Source organism: Xyrauchen texanus, chromosome 2, assembly GCF_025860055.1.
Source record: "Xyrauchen texanus isolate HMW12.3.18 chromosome 2, RBS_HiC_50CHRs, whole genome shotgun sequence".
In the NCBI taxonomy this organism is placed as follows: domain Eukaryota; kingdom Metazoa; phylum Chordata; class Actinopteri; order Cypriniformes; family Catostomidae; genus Xyrauchen; species Xyrauchen texanus.
This window is the reverse complement of record NC_068277.1, coordinates 60165533-60186373: the sequence shown is the minus strand read 5'-3', so window position 1 is coordinate 60186373 and position 20841 is coordinate 60165533. Positions and strand designations below refer to the sequence as shown.

At 38.6% G+C, this 20841-nt stretch overlaps 1 protein-coding gene across 12 annotated transcripts in view; it reads right to left on the bottom strand.

Moving 5' to 3' along the window:
• LOC127656331 (adhesion G protein-coupled receptor L3-like) overlaps positions 1–20841 on the bottom strand; it is a 338006-nt gene that overhangs the window by 195245 nt on the left and 121920 nt on the right. The gene's annotated exons all lie outside the window — the stretch shown is intronic.

The window sequence follows — 20841 nt, the reverse complement described above, 5'->3', positions numbered from 1 at the left end:
TCTTATTGTGAACAATTCATCCGTCCATATGAGTTAATTAAAAGTCATTAGGCCTACTTGGTCTTCCGCTGATATAACGTCGGCATTTGCGATAGGAGTGCATGTAAACGCGTTCAGCGGGAGCAATAATATAAACGGAGACGTGCACAACAGTGAAAGCTGTCCGTGTAGTGCATCATCATAGAGTAACACACTTATTAAAAATAATGAATTTGCTCAATATTTTTGTGTTTGTATTAGATTGTGTCATTAGCTTTAGCAACATGCTAACAAACTATACTTAACTCAAAACAAAAATATTGAAATGATGTCAATCTAATTAAAAATTTGTGATTGAACCCAATATTTTGTGTTTGCATTGGAGTATTGCCAGAGATGGAGCACTTGGATCAAATTGGAACACCCAATTTGGCGAATGCAGAAAAGAAAGTCCAACCTTTCAGGTAAAATGGCCAATCACATTTCAGATACAGACATCGCCTTTCCGTCAACTCGGGAGCATGGAAAATAGCATTTTGTTTGCATGAGATAAAGAAGCACACTTTACCATTGCTGTCAGTGTTTACTGCTGATTTGAAATAAGATTATCGTAATCCCACAGCCACCACCATTGTGTTCTTGAGCAAGGCACTTATCTCCATGTTGGTCTGGGGATTGTCCCTGTAATAAGTGCACTGTAAGTCGCTTTGGATAAAAGTGTCTGCCAAATGCATACATTTAAATGTAAGAGACAAACCATCATTTATCACTGCTGTATCTAATAGTGAGGATTGGGACTTCTCTGAATGACCTTGACTGTGTGGTTTGAGATTTGATGACAATTCTTAAATGGCATACCTAGCCTACAGATTTCAACTGAAAAATCAGAAGTGAGATGAAAAACACAGTTACTCAAACCCTTATGGCTCTCACGTGTCTGTACAACATTAGGAAGATTGGACCTTTCCTATTCAAGCATGCTCCACAACTTCTTGTCCAAGCTCTTGTTATATCAAGACTGGACTACTGCAATGCTCATCTGGCAGGACATCCTGCATGTACAGTCAGACCTCTACAATTGATCCAAAACATGGCAGCGCGTTTGATCTTCAACGAGCCCAAGAGATTGACGTCACGCCACTCTTTATTAAACTGCACTGGCCCCCAATGGCTACTCACATAGAATTCAAGGCATTCATGCACCTCCGTGAAGTTGGAACCCCATATAATTAAATAACTCACCAAAACTATTCCATTCGTTTCTGCTGATTTGTGCCGCAAAAATGAAAGTTTGTGCTGGTTTGGTTTTTGAGATATTAAGCATTCTTTTTTGGGATGTGTCAAGTCACTCTCCACCCCATCTCGCTCAAATCGATCCAAACCGGTGCTGGTCGTTTGTGCTCTGTTTGTGCCGATTTATACAGTTGAAATAAACATTGTAACCATTTCCCTTCCTTCGATATAGAAGGTTTTCGGGAGCAGTGAATTCACTTTCCACCCCATGTCGCCTGAAAACACATTCCATTGTGCTCGATTTGTGCCGGTTTGGTCTGTAGAAAGAAACAATCAAACTAATTCCCTTACATAGAAATAACAAACGAATGTCACCGGTTTGGAGAGATTCAGACAACATGGGGTGTCAAACACCAAAACACCAAACCAGCAAAAACTTTCATTTTTGTGGCACAAATCAGCACAAACGAATGGAATAGTTTTGGTGATGATTTAATTATATAGAGTGCCAACTTCACGGAGGTCATTCATGCTCACATACTGAACAGCAACTGGCTCTGTACCCCTTATCTACAAACTAGCCCCAGCCTAAACTACCTTAAATATAAGTACTATGATATACCCATTAGCACTCGAGTTGGTGGTGAACTTCTGATTTTGATATTTTGAAAAGGTCCATTTAAAAACTTTAAACATCTTTTCAAGTAAGTACGGAGAAGAAAATACGTCAGTCGGAACTATTAGACTTGTAGATAACAACCAGTCGGCTGTGTAGAATCGGCAGAAGTCAACAGTCTTGTGATCTTCACAGTCTCGCTACTGTCACACAAATACACCTCCTGCTGGCCACCGCGTGTCAATCTATTGACTGAGTCTGATTTTAATTGGCTTCCAGCCTCTGTACGGCATGGTTTGAGCGAATCTCTGCATTCAGAGAAATTCCGGCGTAAGGTGAGACTGTTCTCACATGAACAAACACTCGCCCGCTGAAAATAGATTATTAACCACTAGACGGGACGCAGTGGAGCTCTCACACACACAACGCTTCTCATATCCTGTTTACTTTCACTTCACAATGCACATAGAACTCCATTTCAATATGCAAAATAGAGAGAGAGAGAGAGCGAGAGAACGAGAGAGTATATGTTTACACCTGTATTAAAGGGATAGTTCACCCAAAAAATGAAAATTCTTTCCTCAATTACTCACCCTCATGCCATCCCAGTTGTGTATGACTTTCTTTCTTCAGCTGAGCACAAATTAAGATTTTTAGAAGAATATCTCAGCTCTGTAGATCCTTTCAGTGCAAGTGAATGGTGGCCAGAAATTTTAAGGTCCAAAAAGCACATAAAGGCAGAATAAAAGTAATCCATTCGACTCCAGTGGTTTAATCCATGTCTTCCAAAGCTATATGATAAGCATGTGTGAGAAACAGATCGATATTTAAGTCCTTTTTACTGTAAATCTCCACTTTTCCTTTCACATTCTTCTTTTTTATTGGTGATTTGCATTCTTTGTGCATATCGCCACCTACTGGGCAGGGAGGAGAATTTGTGGGGGGAAAAAAGGACTTCAATATTGATCTGTTTCTCACCCACACTTATATCGCTTAGGAAGACATGGAATAAACCACTGGAGTCGAATGGATTACTTTTATGCTGCCTTTATGTGCTTTTTGGGGCTTCAAAGTTCTCCCACCATTAACTTACATTGTATGGACCTACAGAGTTAGATCGTTTATGTTCAGCAGAAGAAAGTCATACACATCTGGGATGGCATGAGGGTGAATAAATGATGAGACCACTTGTATTCGGATTTGAAGGGATGGTCTCTGACTTCATGACGACATATATCAATCACTATGTCAGTGTATTACTGCATGATAATAAAGTGCACAAAATAGAAGAAAAAGAAGGTTATTTCCTTTGAAAGGTAAAATAGAGATAACCAGCAAAGTTAAACTCATGTTTTAGCTCTGTGGTTGATTGACAGGTGAGTGGGTGGTGCTTCACTGCTGTTCGAGGCCAATGTGGTCACATGCGTATCTGATCACCTCCAAATCTGGTTGAAGTTGACAAATCTTAAAATGTTTTGCCCAATTTACACCTCTCTTTAGAGTGTCCATTTCAAATGGTTCGCCCCAAAACACATCTCAATACCAGGTGTAAATGGAGCCAAACTTGTAAGGTCAGGTCATTTATCTTTTCTTTCCTAAAGATGCTAAAGGTAAAAACTCCAGAGCTTCATTGTTTCTGTCTGTCACTCATGAGACAATGCTGAGAGACTCTTCAAACAGTGTTATCAGACTGCTGGTGACCATCTGTCAACACACTCAATACACACTCAAATTGACATGCTTTGTTTGGACATGGTCCTAAAGTAATGCCAAGTATCATGCAGGGTTAGGGAGTAATGGAATACAAGTAACAGGATTACGTATTTAAAATGCAAAATATTAGTAAATGTATTCCACTACAGTTACAACTGAAATCATTGGTAATCACAATACAGTTACATTCAAAATGTTTTTTGATTATTGACAAGATTACTTTGCATTTAACTGTCATTTCATTTAATATGTAGTGTGTTCAGTTGGAAAAAGTTTAGCCATATAAATGATCCAAAGAGCATTTAACCATTCAAGCAGTGGCATGTCCCAAATAAAAAAAAAATCAATCTAAAAAAAAAAAAGGGTCAAGCAGGGTCAATTGTTCGGTATCATTTTAAAGAAAACTTTAAATGATTAGACTCTCAGCCTCAGAAACAGCTGAAAAATCACAGAAAATTATTTTTTATGATTTGACATTATATATCTCCGGGTGTAAACAAAGTTGCTCCAAAAAACTGCTTTTGTTTTGTTCCCAATTATGTCACTTGTGACGGAGTAAAAACATTTGTTAAAATGACAAAGCAATTAAATGTTAGCCTCACAAAAATAATTTATCAAGTGTACAAAAACATCTCTAAGTGTCCCAATTCCTCTCCAAACAAATAAAACATAATTCTATATAATAACTAATTAAGCATTCAAATACTACAATGATTTCAATGCAATAATATCTCCAAAGCATGCAGGGTTCAGTAACAAGATCACATTCACTTCCATTCTGTGCCATTAGAGTCATCATTGAGTGTGTGTCATGTACTTGGCGCCATCTCCTGGTGGCCAAATGTAATTAGAGTCAATGATCCTCTCTGCCCATATTTGGATGACTTCCACATCTGCCTGCAGTGATTTGAATCATAATATGATTGGCTGTGTTCCATGATGCTGGACAACATACTACATGATTTCCAATGAAGTCATCTGATCTAGGAAAGCTAACATGTTTTTAGCTAGATAGTATGTAATGTGCGCACATTGTAATCTGTGTGGATTATCTAATGATCTCTGTATCCGATTACGTTGTGTGTGGGCTCGTTTTAACTTAAATCCCCTCCTATAAGTAATGCCATGTGATATTTGATCGTCTGTTTATTTTTCGTATAAGTGAAAACGCTGCTTATAAGCAACACCTGTTTACATATAACATGTATGTCAAAGACATGTACTTAGAAATGACTCGCTATTTTTTTGTCTGTGAGTAAAGCAAATAGGCTGGTTGCATTTTACTCCTTGAGAGCTTTCCAATGACATATGACACATGGCTAAATGATCAGTTTGATGTTTTAAACAATTATAATAACATGTACAGTTCAAAATTATTAATAAATTATCAAAACGGAAAATTTCTGATTTGTCTTAAAATTTCAAAGCACTTGTTCAGTTTTCTTCATAACGCCAACATGCATTGTAACGTACATCTTCTAAGCTTTAAAACGATGCCTATTTTGTGTTGGTGAAGACTGCAGTTACTAATATTTTTACAATTATTTTCTTCTCAGCTACTTCGCCAGAGGGCCAGTCCCAGCAGTGAAACACTTTCGTATGATGTTATATTCATATGAGCAGACAGAGAGCACTTTCATACTATTATGAGGGAAAAGGTGGAAATTATGTAATTGAGGAACATTCCCTTTGGGAGCTTAATAGAGAGAAGTATCAAAGTATATTAATGTAAAAATGTATGTAAAAAAAAAAAGAAGCATGATTATACTGGTCCATCAGCACCAATCCAGCATAAACCAGCCTGGACCAGCATGGAAATTCATGCTTGTCTAAACTGGTCTTTTAAGAATGATTTTGTAAAGCAGAGAAGTCAGATTGAAACTACTATTGTTGTTTTTTTTTTTCTAGCCGAGCATTGATTATTTTACTGAAGCACTAAATAAGCATTGAACGAAAGAGGGAACTAATTCCATAACTGTCTGTGTGTGTGTACATTTGCTTGTTTAAGGTAGCACATGAACAGCTCTTTCAGAAATGACCAATGGCTCAGACCAGTGAAGCGGCTCAATTAATTAACACCAGTCTGCGAAATGAACATCTCCACCTGTGTCCATCACCATCAAGTTATCCGTTTTACTTTGCAGAGTTTAACATTATGGTTTACAACCACTATGCGTGTCCAATAGGCCAACGGAGATCTTCAATAACCTTAGATTATTGAGAAATATGAGAACACAACCCAGAGGGAAGTTTTTATTGCATAGAGGTTGCTCTTTCATAGCACAGGATACTTAATAGAGTTTCTTTGTCTCAGTTTCATCTTTTCCTCAGGAGAAATGCAATACAAAAAAAATTGCTGGTATACAATGAAAATACTAGGGCTGTCGATTTAACACTAATATCTAAAAAGTGTTCAAAAAAGTCTTTCAACTTACTGTATGTAAATTTCTACAACTGGAGCACTTCAAGCTTGAAGTTCCACTTTCATATTTGTGTGAGTCGCAGTCAACGCAACTCCAGCCTTACAGACATGTGTGGACATGCGGGTTACGGGAGGACAGCCCTAATTAATATGCGATTAGATGTTATTAAATAATTGGCACATAATGAATTAGAAATGAGTTCATATTGAGTGCTCTGACTTTGATAGCATACTTGGTTATTAGGACAATCTGAGCACAGTTTGACCCACGGTTGAGGTCTCAACTGAAACTTGAGACGAGATGTGTGCAGGATGACCGGCGTCTATTTTCACAGGAGAAAAGTCAGAGAAGTAGGAGAGTTAAGCCAAAGTCTCAATTTGCTCTCAATCTGATCTAATTGATCACTAGGAGAAATAATTGAGATATAAAAATGATCTAATTTAAGGCACATTACATTGAGATTCTGACGATGTGAACGTGGATTTGACGATCACACCTTCATTCATTTGAAAATGTATTTGACTACTATGTTAGCAAAGACTAATCTATTTTAACATACTGTGGTGACCAAAAATATTTGCACCCTTGGTAAATGTGAGCAAAGGCGGTGAAAAATCTCTTTATTGTTTTTCATTTTGATATTTCAATCCAAATATTCACAGAAATATATCCTCTAATGGATATCAAACATTTCCAAACAAAACCCAAGTTTTATAGTGTGGCACAACTATTGGCACTCTTTTATTCAATACTTTGTGCAACCTCCTGCTGCCAAGATTTGAGAACAGCTATGAGTCTTCTCCCATAATGCCTAATGAGGTTGGAGAACACATTGCAAGGGATCTGAGACCATTCTTCCAAACACAATCCCTCCAATTCAGTTCACCTCACAGGTTTTCTATGGGGTTCAGGTCAGGGGACTGGGATGGCCATGGCAGAACTTTGGTTTTGAGGTCAGTGAACAAGTTTTTTGTGTTTGATTTTGATGTTTGTTTTGGATCATTGTCCTGCTGGAAGATCCAACCACAGCCCATTTTAAGCTTTGTCTGAGGGAGTCAGGTTTTAATTTTTTTATCGGTTGGTATGCGAGTCCATGATGCCATGTATCCATCCAAGATGTTCAGGACCTTTGGCAGAAAAACAGACCCACAACATTAAAGATCCACCACCATATTTAACCGTGGCCATGAGGTCCTTTTCCATATGGCTACCTCTCTGTGTGTGCCAAACCCACCTCTGGTGTTTGCTGCCAAAAAAGCTCTATTTTTGTATCGTCTGACCATTGAACCCGGTCCCATTTGAGGTTCCAGTAGTGTCTGGCAATCTGAAGACACTTCAGTTTGTTGTTGAATGAGAGCAGAGGCTTTTTTCTTGAAACACTTGATTGTAGTTTTGAAAAATTCTGACCCCAAGACCCAACTAATTTTTGCAATTCTCCATCAGTGATTCTTGGCACCTCAAACTATCCTCCTCACCATGCATGGAGACAATCTAGACACGCGTCCTCTTCCAGGTCGATTCTTAACATCTCCAGGTCATTGGAACTTCTTAATTATTGCCCTGATGTTTGAAATGGGTATTTTCAGTGCTTTAGTTATTTTCTTAAAGCCATTTTCCATTTTGTGAAGCTCAACAACCTTTTGCTGCACATCATAACTTTATTCTTTGGTCTTACCCATTGTGATAGATGACTAAGGGAATTTGGCTTGTGCGTTACTTCATATTTATACCCCTATGAAACAGGGAGTCATGGCTGAACAATTTCATTTTCCTAGTCGCCCATGTGTACTAAAACTTGTAAAATATGAATTGGAATATACTTTAGATATATTTTACTCATAAGAATTTCTAGGGGTGCCAAGAACGGTGGCAAACATAAAATATTTAAATTATTAAAAACAACTATGTATTTAATTATGGGGGTGTTAATCAATCAGAACTCCACACGTACATTTTCTGAAGAAAATATACATTGTGTTTACACATGCAAAACCTTCCACCACAATAGTAGGGTGTTGCAGGTGTTTCCCAGGGCACTGCAATATGGTTGTTGTGATGGTTATTTACTGAAGAGCCCACTCTTATGTATGTACACACTGTATGGGTTGCGTCTCTCCTTTAATGTAAGTCTATGGGATTGGTTCACAGGTTTTTTAAAACAACCCTCTCTAAGTAGGGTGGACGATTTGGGGTATCATTCATTTACATAGTCCAAACATAGTTATGCACCACATTTTTTGTAACTAAGGGTTAAAAAGCATTAGGTTTGGGATTGATGCCTTTTTCAAGCATCAATAATTAGAAAATTATCCTGACGATTCTCAATATACACCGATTCTCTGATATTTGTCAAGCCCGCCAATAAAGCAAACATGACGTATTAGTCTGTAATTACAATGGAGCGGTTTCTGAGACCACCAATTTGAATCCTTAAGATTCAGGGCTCAAACCCAAAAGATGGTGATACGATGAGCAGTATTTACAGTACATGTACAGAAACAGTTGATGCACCACGACCTTTATGTGTTATTCGTCGAAAACTTCAAGACTTTCAAGGTCAGAAAAAAATCTGTCGGAGAATTTGTCAAACGAAATGTAAAGGCCACTGAAGCATCATATCACGTTGCACTGCGTATTGCCAAGGCGGACAAAGCACATAACATCGTAGAGTCATTGATTCTGCCGGCAGCCAAAGATATGTGCACCTTGATGGTAGTAGAGGCAGCAGCTTCCAAGCTTGATCCCATTCCACTCTCTGACAAGACAAGTGGGTCGGCACATCTCTGACATGGCACAGTATGTGAAGGAGCAAGTGTTAGACAGCATCAGACACAGCCCATTTTATGCACTACAGATCGACGAATCCACTGATGAGGCCAGCTGTGCACAGCTGTTAACATATGTGACATCCAAGAAGAGTTTCTAATCAGTAGTCCTTTGCGCACACACACACACACACACACACACACACACACTCCTGTTACAGACCTTCTGACTGCGATGGACCGTTACTGGAATTTCAAATTGTGTACTTTTTTAAGGGAGACCCACTGTCTTTGACTTTGAAAACCCCTGCTCTAGACAACATACACTGAACAATAATAAATACAATGAAATTACAGTGGGAACACACACTGACAACTCACATACTGGTGATGGCAGCAGCAGCATATGGTATATATACCAGTATATGATGTACAATAAAGTGTAAAGTGTTGTGCAAAAGGCTGAAAGTAGTGCAAACCTTTTTTCCCAGTCAGGTTTAAATCAAATCAAATCACTTTATTGTCACACTACCATGTACACAAGTGCAACAGTAGGTGAAATTCATGTGTGCAGTTCCGAGCAACATAGCAGTCATGACAGTGACGAGACATATACCAATTACAATAAACAACATACTTACACAACACAATTTACATATCAAATGTATACATACTTACACAACACGATAATTATATACAATACACACAATATAGAATACAATATAGATTTAATTTCTTGTTCTGGAGGTGGTAGGAGGGATTAGCTGTTGCAGAGTCTTGGTGTTTTGGCCCATATGCTATAATATCTCTTTAGAGATTACAGCAGGTCAAATAGTCTGTGGGAGGGCTCCACTATGATGCTGTAGGCCTTGTGCAGACATTTTGGTAAATGTCTGTTATGGATGGGATTGAGAGTCTGATGATTTTTTCCACTGTTTTCACAATGCGTTGCAGAGCATTGCGGTCTGAAGCATTTCTGTTTCAAAACCAGATGGTTATGCAGGTTGTTAGAATGCTCTCAATGGTTCCTATGTAGAACGTGTTGAGGATGGAGGGGGAAGGTAGGTCTGCAAGGTCTGTAGGGGTGTACCTGGTCTGCAAAGATGTTTCAAACTGGCACGTGTCAAACTGGCATCCATATAATGACGTACCCAGGATTTCCAAGCAGAACATTGTCCAGAGAATCACACAGCTTCCAGCGGCTTGTCGTCTTCCCACAGTGCACCCTGGTGCCATCACTTCCCCAGGTAAATGGCACTCATGTACATGGCTGCATAAGTTCTGTGAAAGAAAATGGGACTCATCAAATAAGGCGACCTTCTTCCACTGCATCAATGTCCAGATCTGATACCTGCGTGCCCATTGTAGGCGCTTTCGATGGTGGACAGGGGACATCAAGGGCACTCTGTCTGGTCCTTGGCTACGCAACCCCATACGCAGCAGGGTGCAATGCACACATTCCTCCCATAACCATCATTAAAAATGTTTGTGACTTCTGCCACAGTAGACCTTCTGTCGGTTCGGACCAGATGGGATATCCTCCGTTACCTTCACGCATCGATGAGCCTTGGGTGCCCTACACCCTGTCGCCATTTGAGATGTGTCCCTCCTCAGACCTCTGTCGATAGGTACTCCCCACTGCTGACTGGGAGCTCCCCAAAAGCCTTGCTGTTTCAGAGATGTTCTGACCCAGTTGTCTGGTAATAACAATCTGACCCTTGTCAAAGTCGATCAGGTCTTTATTCCTGCATTCAACACATTGACTACAAGAACTGATTGTTCACTTATCACCTAAACTACCCAAACCTTGACACGTGTCCTTGTTAGGAGATTATCAATGTCATTGTCTTCACCTGTGAGTGGTCATAATGCTTGTTGCACAATAGTGCAATATTTTTTCTCAACACAACTTTGGTAAAGTGTAAGCAGCAGGGTTAATTAAAGTGGGTTATGCACAGGACACATCTGGCGGACAACACGGCATATTCTAAAGAAATGTAACTATTATTTACTACAAAGGTATGCACACACCACCAACGTTCAGTGTAAAAATTCTGCAGCATCACGCAGTGCATCTCACATGGTTTTCCATTAAATTTGACCCAAATAATTTTCAAAAGGACAAAAATTATTTACTCTGGATGATATATTGTTTATCTTTCATATAGTCAACACAATGTATTGTCAATTACAAGTATGTAGTTTTGTGGTTTGATAGCTTGAATGTCAGACCTATCCAAAGCAGCATACAGAGAAATTGCTGATAAACATCACCATTTCTAATCGTTCAGTTACACCAGTTTTATACACTAACCTTAAAACTCAATGACACTTTGTTCATTCTTGAAGATGAACAAAACCTTTGTAACTTTGGACCACTATCTGCTGCTCTGCTTAAGCTCAGCCTGTGTGTGTGATACCTTTCCTGGCCACGAACAGCTTCAGTAAATATTATATCACCCCCTTGTGGTCTCACAAAACTATTAACCAAGACTGTTAAACAGAGGCAAACTGAGTGGACTGGACATCAGGCAACTTAGGACTCTAATTTAAATGTTGGCTAATTTTAACAACTCGATGCCTCAAAAATATATCGATAATATTTTATGACATCCCTACTAAGCATGCACATAAGAATGCTTGCCTTAATAAACACCAATAATATTCTCATATGTGTGGTATTCAGCATCTCAGTAAAGGCACTATTAATGGCGAAATCAAAGAAAAGTTCAACGCCTTCTTACATCCATTGATCCACCTTCTTTGATTAATTTCTTCACTTAGTGAATGTCAGTCAGCATTAACAAACTGGAGTTGCCAACCTTTTATACATCCATCTTTGCAGTAGTGTTGCCTTTCTTTTAAAACCCCTTAAAAGTCTAAAAACAACTTTAACTTGAATTACTCTAAATCACCATTGAGTGCTTAAAACAGATTTTTTTTTTTGTACTGATTTCATGTGACTTCTTCCCATAATGAGGCTTGCAGTCATTGATAAAACATTTTATTGTCACATTAATTATAGTTTAACATGAAGTCTTGTGTCTCATCATGTTCCTCTAAACACTTCCCCCAGCGGTGTGAGCAGTGTCAGAATGATGTGTGGATGATCTACCACACAGACATAGAATGAAAGTTTCTTCGAGTAACTGTAACCTAAAGTAACCTCTAGTATGTGGGCAGAAGTAAAAAATTAAGATGTTAACTCCTTTCGTGATGTGGGATTTATGCGCAACATCTTTTTCTTGTTTGTTCAAGCCGACTGATCTCACTGCTGGTATTTTTACTCATCTTCACATCCCTGCTGCTACAAAGACATGAATTAATACCAATTACATTTCAAAGCCGCCATATTAACTTACATAATGCAGATCAGAAATTATTTTGACGTGTAAATTAAAAATGATTTCATGCGTACATGTATCTCTTTTGTCTCGGCGTGCTGCTAACGGGCTGACTGAACGTCTGCTGTTTAAAATCATCCCACCGAGTCAGAGTGCCTCTGACAAAACAATCTGACCCATTTAGAGAACAAAGATATAAATGAATCTGCTTGTTTCTGTACAGAGAGAAAGAGCAAAGAAAGAGGGCATCTATAATGGCTGGAAAGTAAAAATCAGATCCTGACAGCACAATGATCACTGTCAACACATATACATATGGCACAGTTATGAGCCAGGGAAACCTACAGAGCAGGTCACACTACAACTAACAGTTCTCTCACAACAAATGAGAGAGTTTCAGTGTGAGATGACACTGAGACAACAGCTACAGGAGAAAGAGCAGTGAACAGTCAAGCTGGAGGACCGGATGTGAGAGCAGCAGTGCAGTGAGCTCACAGCACTGAGAGAGCAGGTAAGAGAACTAACTGCTAGAGGCAGAGAGCGACCTGAGCAGACCCATACATCACCCCCACTGCCCTCCACCCCTGAGGGGTTCGAATCAGACAGACACTGACACAACAGCACCCCATCCCAGATAACACACAACAAAGCCAGCACTCACCAGACAGCAGCCCAAAGCCATCCAGCACAGAGGGACCGGAAATAGTCCTACTCTCTCTCTTTCCTAGCATTTGTCCTGCATAGGTGCAGAGTTCACTTCATGATAGTCCACATCTATATTTGATCTGACACAAATATAGTATCTGTTTTATGCCGGATGCCCTTCCTGATGCAACCGCCAGTGGCTGGGGGACTCTCACTCACACACACACACACACACTGAGCAATTTAGAGTCACCAACATGCATGTTTTTTGGATTGGAGGAAACCCACGCAAACATGGTGAGAACATGCAAACTCAACACAGAAAGGCCCTAGTTGAGCCGGGACTCAGGATCTTCTTGCTGTGAGGTGACAGTGCTAACCACTGAGCCACCGTGCTGCCCCAAATAGTCCTCGTCATAAATTAAAATGGAAGATTTAATGATGTAAATAAACTTTTCCCCAGTCACAAGTTGTTAAACTCTGGTGCCCCAACAATATGAAAGCCTTGGAGCTCCTCATGGAGTCACAACTCGTCTGTCTCAGCTACATCATAAAATATTTTGAAGATTTATAGAAATCAATCAAAGAATACAGTACCTAAACCTAATAGATTTTCAAATAACAATGAAAGAATTGGAAAGAAAAGGTGTCCTAGAGTCCAAACTGGCCAAACTGTCCAAACTTCAAACTGGCTGATCTAAAATGGTTCAATTTTGTGGTGAGTGTGGGTTATTTCCCTGAAATCTGTAATTAAGGACTCATCAGCCCCAATAAGAGTAGTGATAAATTAGACCCCTACAACTACAGAGGCATCATTTTAGACTTCCTTATAAAGCACAATGTCTTGAGTAATTGTCAAATTGGATTTCTCCCAAATTGCCACACATCTGATCACATTTTCACCCTACAGACTCTAATTGATAAATATGTACATCAAAATAAAAGCCAAAACTTTGCTTGTTTTGTAGATTTTAAGAAAGCGTTTGATTCAATCTGGCATGAAGGTTTATACTTCAAACTGATTGACAGCGTTGTAGGAGGAAAAGCTTATGATGTGATCAAATCAATGCACACAGCCAGTCAATGTGCTGTTTAAATTGGCAACAAAAGAACTACATATTTCTCTGAGCAGCAAGGAGTGAGACTGGGCTGCAGTTTAAGCCCCAGCCTATTCAACGTATTAATCAACTGGCACAAATAATCAAACAATCTCCCATTCAAGGTCTCACTCTACATGATATAGCGATAAAGTGTCTCCTCTACGCAGATGACCTGTTTCTCCGGTCGCCCGCTAATTAAATATTCAAATGTATATTGCAATTAGGATCTGGCTCAAAGTATTCAAATCAGTCATCGAAGCAATTACATTATATGTCAGTGAGGTGTAGGGTCCACCTGTAAAATTGGACTATTTAAACTGGGAAAAAACATCCCATTGAAACTCCACATGTGGAAACTTTTAAAAGAATAATTTATGTCCAAAGAAAAGCCCCAAATAATGGATGCAGGGCATAATTAGGCCAATACCCTCTCTTTTTGAACATAAAAAAAAAGAGCCTTCAAATTCTGGAAGTACCTAAAAACAGGTGACCCCAACACATACCATTATAAAGCCCTAAAGTCCCAAGAGTTGAGATTAATGAAGAGTCCTCTCTGCCAGCTTGTCCTGAGACTGACTGAACTCACACCTGAGGAGATCGACCAGTCTCAGGGAAACCGCACACTCACAAACATTCGGCCTAACCAAGTTATACACAAAGAAAAGAAACAATACATCACGCATTGAACAAACACCATTAAAAATCAACACAAATTGGAATGTTATTTGGCACTAGATCGAGAGTACACCGTGGCAAACTATCTGACCACGGTGACTGAAAGAAAGTTAAGAAAAGGACTGATGATGTACAGACTCAGTGAGCACAGACTGGCCATAAAGATGGGCCACCGCAGACAGACATGGTTGCCCCGCGAGGACAGACAGTGTTCCCAATTCATCCTTGGAGTGATTGAGACAGAGCTGCCCAAAATACCAATCGATTAGAAATAAAATTGTTGTGGCCATTTTGCAGGTTATTTATTAAGAAAAATTCTAAATGATGATTTTGCGTGTGCCGATTGCACCAAATGCACGCTCACAGTCAGTGGCGTGCCCAGATGAGTGGCCTATAATTTGATTGGCACTATTGTCTATCCCCGGTCAACTAGACAAAAATTGTAATGCTGTAATCTTCTGCATATTTCAACATCCTTCATCTTATAAGTGTCTAGAAGAAAGCCTTTATTATTGTCACACTATATTATTCTATATTCATATATAGAATATATTCACTGTGTATATATTTCATATATACACAGTGAAATTTCTTTGTTTTCACATATCCCAGCTAAATTGGGGTCAGAGTAAAATTTTGGTTTCTTTTTTTTAGACCCACTAAGACCCGCTCCATCATCATTACACAATCAATTGAGTGAGATGGGGTGGGGCTATTTGGCTTTGGAACAACAGCAATGATGGGCCCAGTTAAAAAAAAAAAAAAAAACATTTGTTAATTTCTGCAATTCCATTAATTCCACTAGTGTCACAGAAATGACATGTTTCAGCTTTAAATTAAAGATTTTTCTTTCTTTTTTTGTCAATGTTCAAGACATATTCCGGGTTCAATACAAGGTAAGCTCAAATCAACATCATTTATGTCTCCTCAGGTGTGAATTACCTCAATATTCATTATAGTTCATGCCTCCTCGCATATGAGCTTTCAACACTAAAAGTGTCTTACAAAAGTTAAATGACTATATTGTTTTGTATGAATGAGTGATCAGGATGGTCTTCACATCATTTTGTAGCACAAACTCTAGGCTACAAGATCCAATTCTCAAAATCTTGTGGACAAATATTTATTATGTGTTATATGGCCTTATTTCAATGACTTAGTCAAAAACCACGCATAAACGTTATTTTCTCAAAAATACAAACCTGTACACACATGTTGCTCACATATTATTGTAGCCCAGTTTGTGCTGAATACAGTGTCATCAGACTTTAACCATTAATATGTTTTTAAGCAACTGAAAAAAGCACAAATGTCAAGGCATGTCAAAACTTCTCCAGGGCCCAAAATACCCTCAGACCCCAGACGGTTAAAAGGCAGATATGTGAAGCTTATAATTTTATAAAAGCTCTTATATTAATTATGATAGAAATGTTAGAACTCATGTATTATTTGAGCTGTAAAGTTCACACATATTGTTTATGTATTGTGGCTAGATTTTTGAAACAGTGCATATTTTAATGTAAAGAAATTGGCCCCCATTCACTACCATTATAAGTGCCTTACATGCACTTACATTTTTGTTGTAATCAACATTATGCCACAAATGCTGCTTCCTGAGCATAACTTGTATTGAACCAGGAATATTCTTATAATTAAATAATCGTAATTACATTTGTCAGACCCAACCATTGCAAGATATCTAAACTGCCGCTCTTTATTTTCACATGCAAATGAGCTTTTGATTCGCCACAAATGTTTGCAGCTCTTCACCAATAGTGATGATCCTCCGGCAAACCTTTGGTAACAATGGACAATTTACTGCAAGTTTGCCACAAAGCTCATTTTCATGTGAAAATTATCAGATGCAAATTTGCGGCAAGTTTGCCAAGAACTCTCGATTTTCGTAAGGTAAAACATGGCTATATTGAGTACACAAAACAATAAATAAATGCACATTCTTTATATGTAGGCCTGTGATAAGATTAACAATCTTTAATATCTTCTTTATTGTCTCAAAATAACGCAAACGCCTACTTAGTAGTGTTACATCGTCACACCATGGTAGCTTCATCTCAGCTCAAATCAAATGAAACCTTCCTTTCATATTTATTAACTCTCACAGTTACCGTTTAGAAAATGACTTTGACTCAATAAATCACTTTGTAGGTGTAATTTGATTTATTTGCACTGACGCCACTTTTTAATATGTGCATTTGGATGCACGCCTCTAAGTTGCATATTCATTTGGAGGAATCAAGCAAAAATGGCCAAGACATGCCATTTTGGGTATTTGAATGACGCAATCTTCACAAGACTGTTAGTAGATCAGTCCGGAACATTTTTGCATGTTATCAAGTTTGCACATGTTTCTATACACGCAAACCTTTAGTAAATCAGGGCCTAAGTGTACAGTGATGTCAACATATGATGGTGGTTTTAAAGTCTCCACAAAAATGGATTCAAAATGAATGTCAAAGAAAAACAGTGATAAAATGAACTGTTGTTTAAATCATTTGACCTAATATGCATACATCAACTGAATATAAAGAAATGAAAAAAAAAAAAAATCTTTCACGTATACAGCCATGGCCAAAAGTATTGGCAGTGACATTTCTTTGGGTTTTGCAAAGTTCGCTGCTTTAGTATTTGTAGATTATTTTTCTCTTTCTTTTCTATGGTATGCTGGAAAACAATGACAAGCATTTCATGAGTTTTAAAGGCTTTTATTGGCAAAAACATTCAATATATGCAAAGAGTCGATATTTTCAATATTTTCTGCAATTCACTCTGGCATGCTGGATATCAGCTTCTGGGCCAAATCCTGACTGATGGGCGATCCATTCTTGCCTTATTAGTGCTCATAGTTGATCACAATTTGTGGGCTTCTGCTTATCCATTCACCTTTTGAGGGTTGACCACAGGTTCTCTATGGGATTATGATCCGGGGAGTTGCCTGGCCACGGATCCAAAATTTCAATGTAATGATCTCCGAGCCACTTCATTATCATTCTTGCCTTGTAACATGGTGCTCCATCATGCTGGAAAATGCACGGATCATCACCAAATTGCTCCTGGATTGTTGGGAGAAGTTGCACTTGCAGGACGTTTTGATACCATTCTTTATTCATGGAAGTTTTTTGGGGGCAGAATTGTGAGAGAGCCCACTTCCTTGGATGAATATCATCCCCACACATGGATGGTCTCAGGATGCTTCACTGTTGGCACGACACAGGACTCATGGTAGTGTTCACCCTTTCTTCTCCGGTCTATAGATTTTCCAGATGTCCCAAACAGTCGGAAGTGGGCTTCATCAGAGAAAATAACTTTGCACCAGTCTTCTGCTATCCAATCCTTGTACTTCCTGCAGAATTTCAGTCTGTCCTTGATGTTTTTCTTGGAGAGAATTGGCTCCTTTACTGCCCTTCATGACACCAGGCCATTGTCCAAAAGTCTTCGAGTCACTGTGCGTGCAGATGCTCCCACCCCAACCAGCACTGGTGGTGACACGATTCTGTAGCTAATCCAATCAGAATGATGGAGCGATTTTCACGGTTATTCTCAATTAGGGTGACAGCAATAAAGATCACTATACGCTAAATATCACCAATAAAACTAGAAAACACCAGAGTCATTATACCATTGTGATGGAAGATGCTGTTACTCACTTTTAATCAACTGCAATGAACACAATTTCTATAGAAAACCATATATATTTAAAATAAATAAATAAATAGTTTATTTTTATTTTTTAGTAAGATCATGGTGTTATTGAGCACAGTTCATAAGGGCATATTATTCCGAGGAAGAAAACATTTGTCTTTGTAATCTTTCATCAAAATGTAGTAAACTTATCACAATTATATAAATTAGGCACAATTATAGAAAATTAGGCCCCATCCTACGTTTTTTCTTGTTGAATATCTGGTTCCACTTGTCCGTTCACAGGATGTAATTGCTGTACGTTTTTGTTGACATTGCATTAAGACTTAGTGACACCTAGTGGTGTGGATGCAGCATCATTCAAAAATTTAGTTACTGATATCATTGTAGAAATTCACTATTCACAGCCAGCCATGATTAATTAAATTCCTGAGTGAAAATGTCCAAAAACAAGGAAGAGATTAAGCGAGTAGTATTCGGCTGGGCATGTGACTTTAACATGGCAGCCCCCATGAGGAGACCCTCTACATGTAGAATAAAACTGATTTTATGAGGTAACTAATATGACTGGAGTCTTCATCTCATGTTAGAAGTCATGAATTTAGAAGAGTTTCAAAATGATACTATTTCTGAATAAGTACAAGTTTTTAAATGAGGAAATAATTACTGAGGGCGCTCAGTATGTTTTTTTTTTTATGTTGTCTTAGACTTACAGGGACACCTAGTGGCCTGGATGCAGCATCAGTCAAACGCAATAGTTTTCAGTTACAGATGCCAATGTAAAAATTCACAATTCACAGTCAGCCATTATTAAATGAATCCATGAGTGAAAGTGTCCAATAACAGGATGGTTACTGAGATTAAGCGAGTAGAATTCAGCTGGTCATGTGATTCTAACATGGCCGCCCCCATGTGTGGACCCTCTCCATATAGAATAAAACAGCTTTTATAAGGTTACTGATATGACTGGAGTCTTCATCTCATGTAAGTGGTCATGATTTAATACATATGTTTCAAAATTACAATTCATTTATTAAGAAGCACATATTTTTTTAAAGAGGAAAAAATTACAGAGCGCACCTTTAAGGTAAAAACGGCAGATTTGTACTTTGATAATGTACTGTAGATCAGTACAACATAACATTGACATGGAATAAGGATGACGTTTTGGTTATGCACAGATCTGTGTTGCTCTGACTTAAAGCTTTTCTCTTATCTATATTAACAGAAAGAAAAGAATATTGAAAATTGTTAAGATTGAATCGACCTCTCTACATAGGGTCACACCAGTAAAGATCATTTTTACATGTCAGATCAGTAGAAATATCTCTTTACAGAAAGTTATTTTATAACTTTCTAAACGCATGGAATACATTTGTGGGTGTATTTCAGTCTTCATATTTAGGAGCAATTTAAGAAGCTTGAGACTCAAAATACAAATGACTCACCATGGAAATGAAGCATTATACCCTGAAACAAATAAAAACAAATCTCAACACTCTTGTTTTGCCATGACTGAGATGGCAGAACTAAGCAAATCACCGCAGAGTGAAAGGAGCTCTGGGAGGGGCAGAGTGGGTTTGTGTTGGGGTTGGGGGGGTGTTGTGCACACATGTGGTGTCACCACACAGGAACGCTTTTGTAGTGGCTATCTAGACGAAGATCTCAGTGATATTCAAACACACACCCCATAGCACTGGAATTCCATTCTCCACATTTCAACACTTTATTAACATATCCAGTCTGTGAACTACAGTTAATGGATCAACAATAGCCTAACACAAGATAAACGAGCTGTGTCCTGTGACGTGGTTACCCATGTAAAATAACATGACTGTGAATGATGATGTGGTTTTCAGCTCAAAAGCTCCTAACATCTCTCTGCATTTTTCTTAGATGTTGTTTGCTTACTTGTTGAATGCAGTAAGTGGAGTCTTTGCTCTGGTATGTAAAAACGTTTCAGGTTTTGTGTGGAAGAGTGCTTGTTTAGTACTGCAGGCTCCTAATGGCTCTTTGCTTTGCTTGGGGCTCCAAACAACGCTTCAGGGCACCATCTATCAACACGTCAATTTACAAGCTCATTGCTGGTTTCTACGTCGTGGCTGTCCAAGCAAAAGTGGCACCAAAATAAAAAAATTAGGGCCCGCTGTGAAACAAGAGGATGTATTGAATATTCACAATATATTTAGAATAATTTTGCTGCAAAATGGATGTAAAATGTATCATTTTAAAAAAGTATGATTGTGTACAGTGCATTCAAAATGTATTCAGACCCCTTCATTTTTTCACATTTTGTTGTGTTGCAGCCTTATGCTAATATATATAGATCAATCTGCACTCCATACCCCATAATGACAAAGCAAAAAATCAGATTTGGGGATTTTCTGCCATTCTTCTTTGCATATCCTCTCAAGCTCTGTCAGGTTGGATGGGAACTGTCAGTGGACAGCCATTTTCAGGTCTCTCCAGAGATGTTCGATTGGGTTCAAGTCTGGGCTCTGACTGGACCACTCAAGGACATTTACAGAGTTGTCCCTAAGCCACTCTTGCATTGTTTTGTCTGTGTGTCTTTGGGTAATTGTCCTGTTGGAAGATAAATCTTCGGCCCAGTCAGAGGTCCCGAGCGCTTTTGGTCAGGTTTTCATTAAGGATATCTCTGTATTTTTCTGCGTTCAGCTTTCCTTCAAC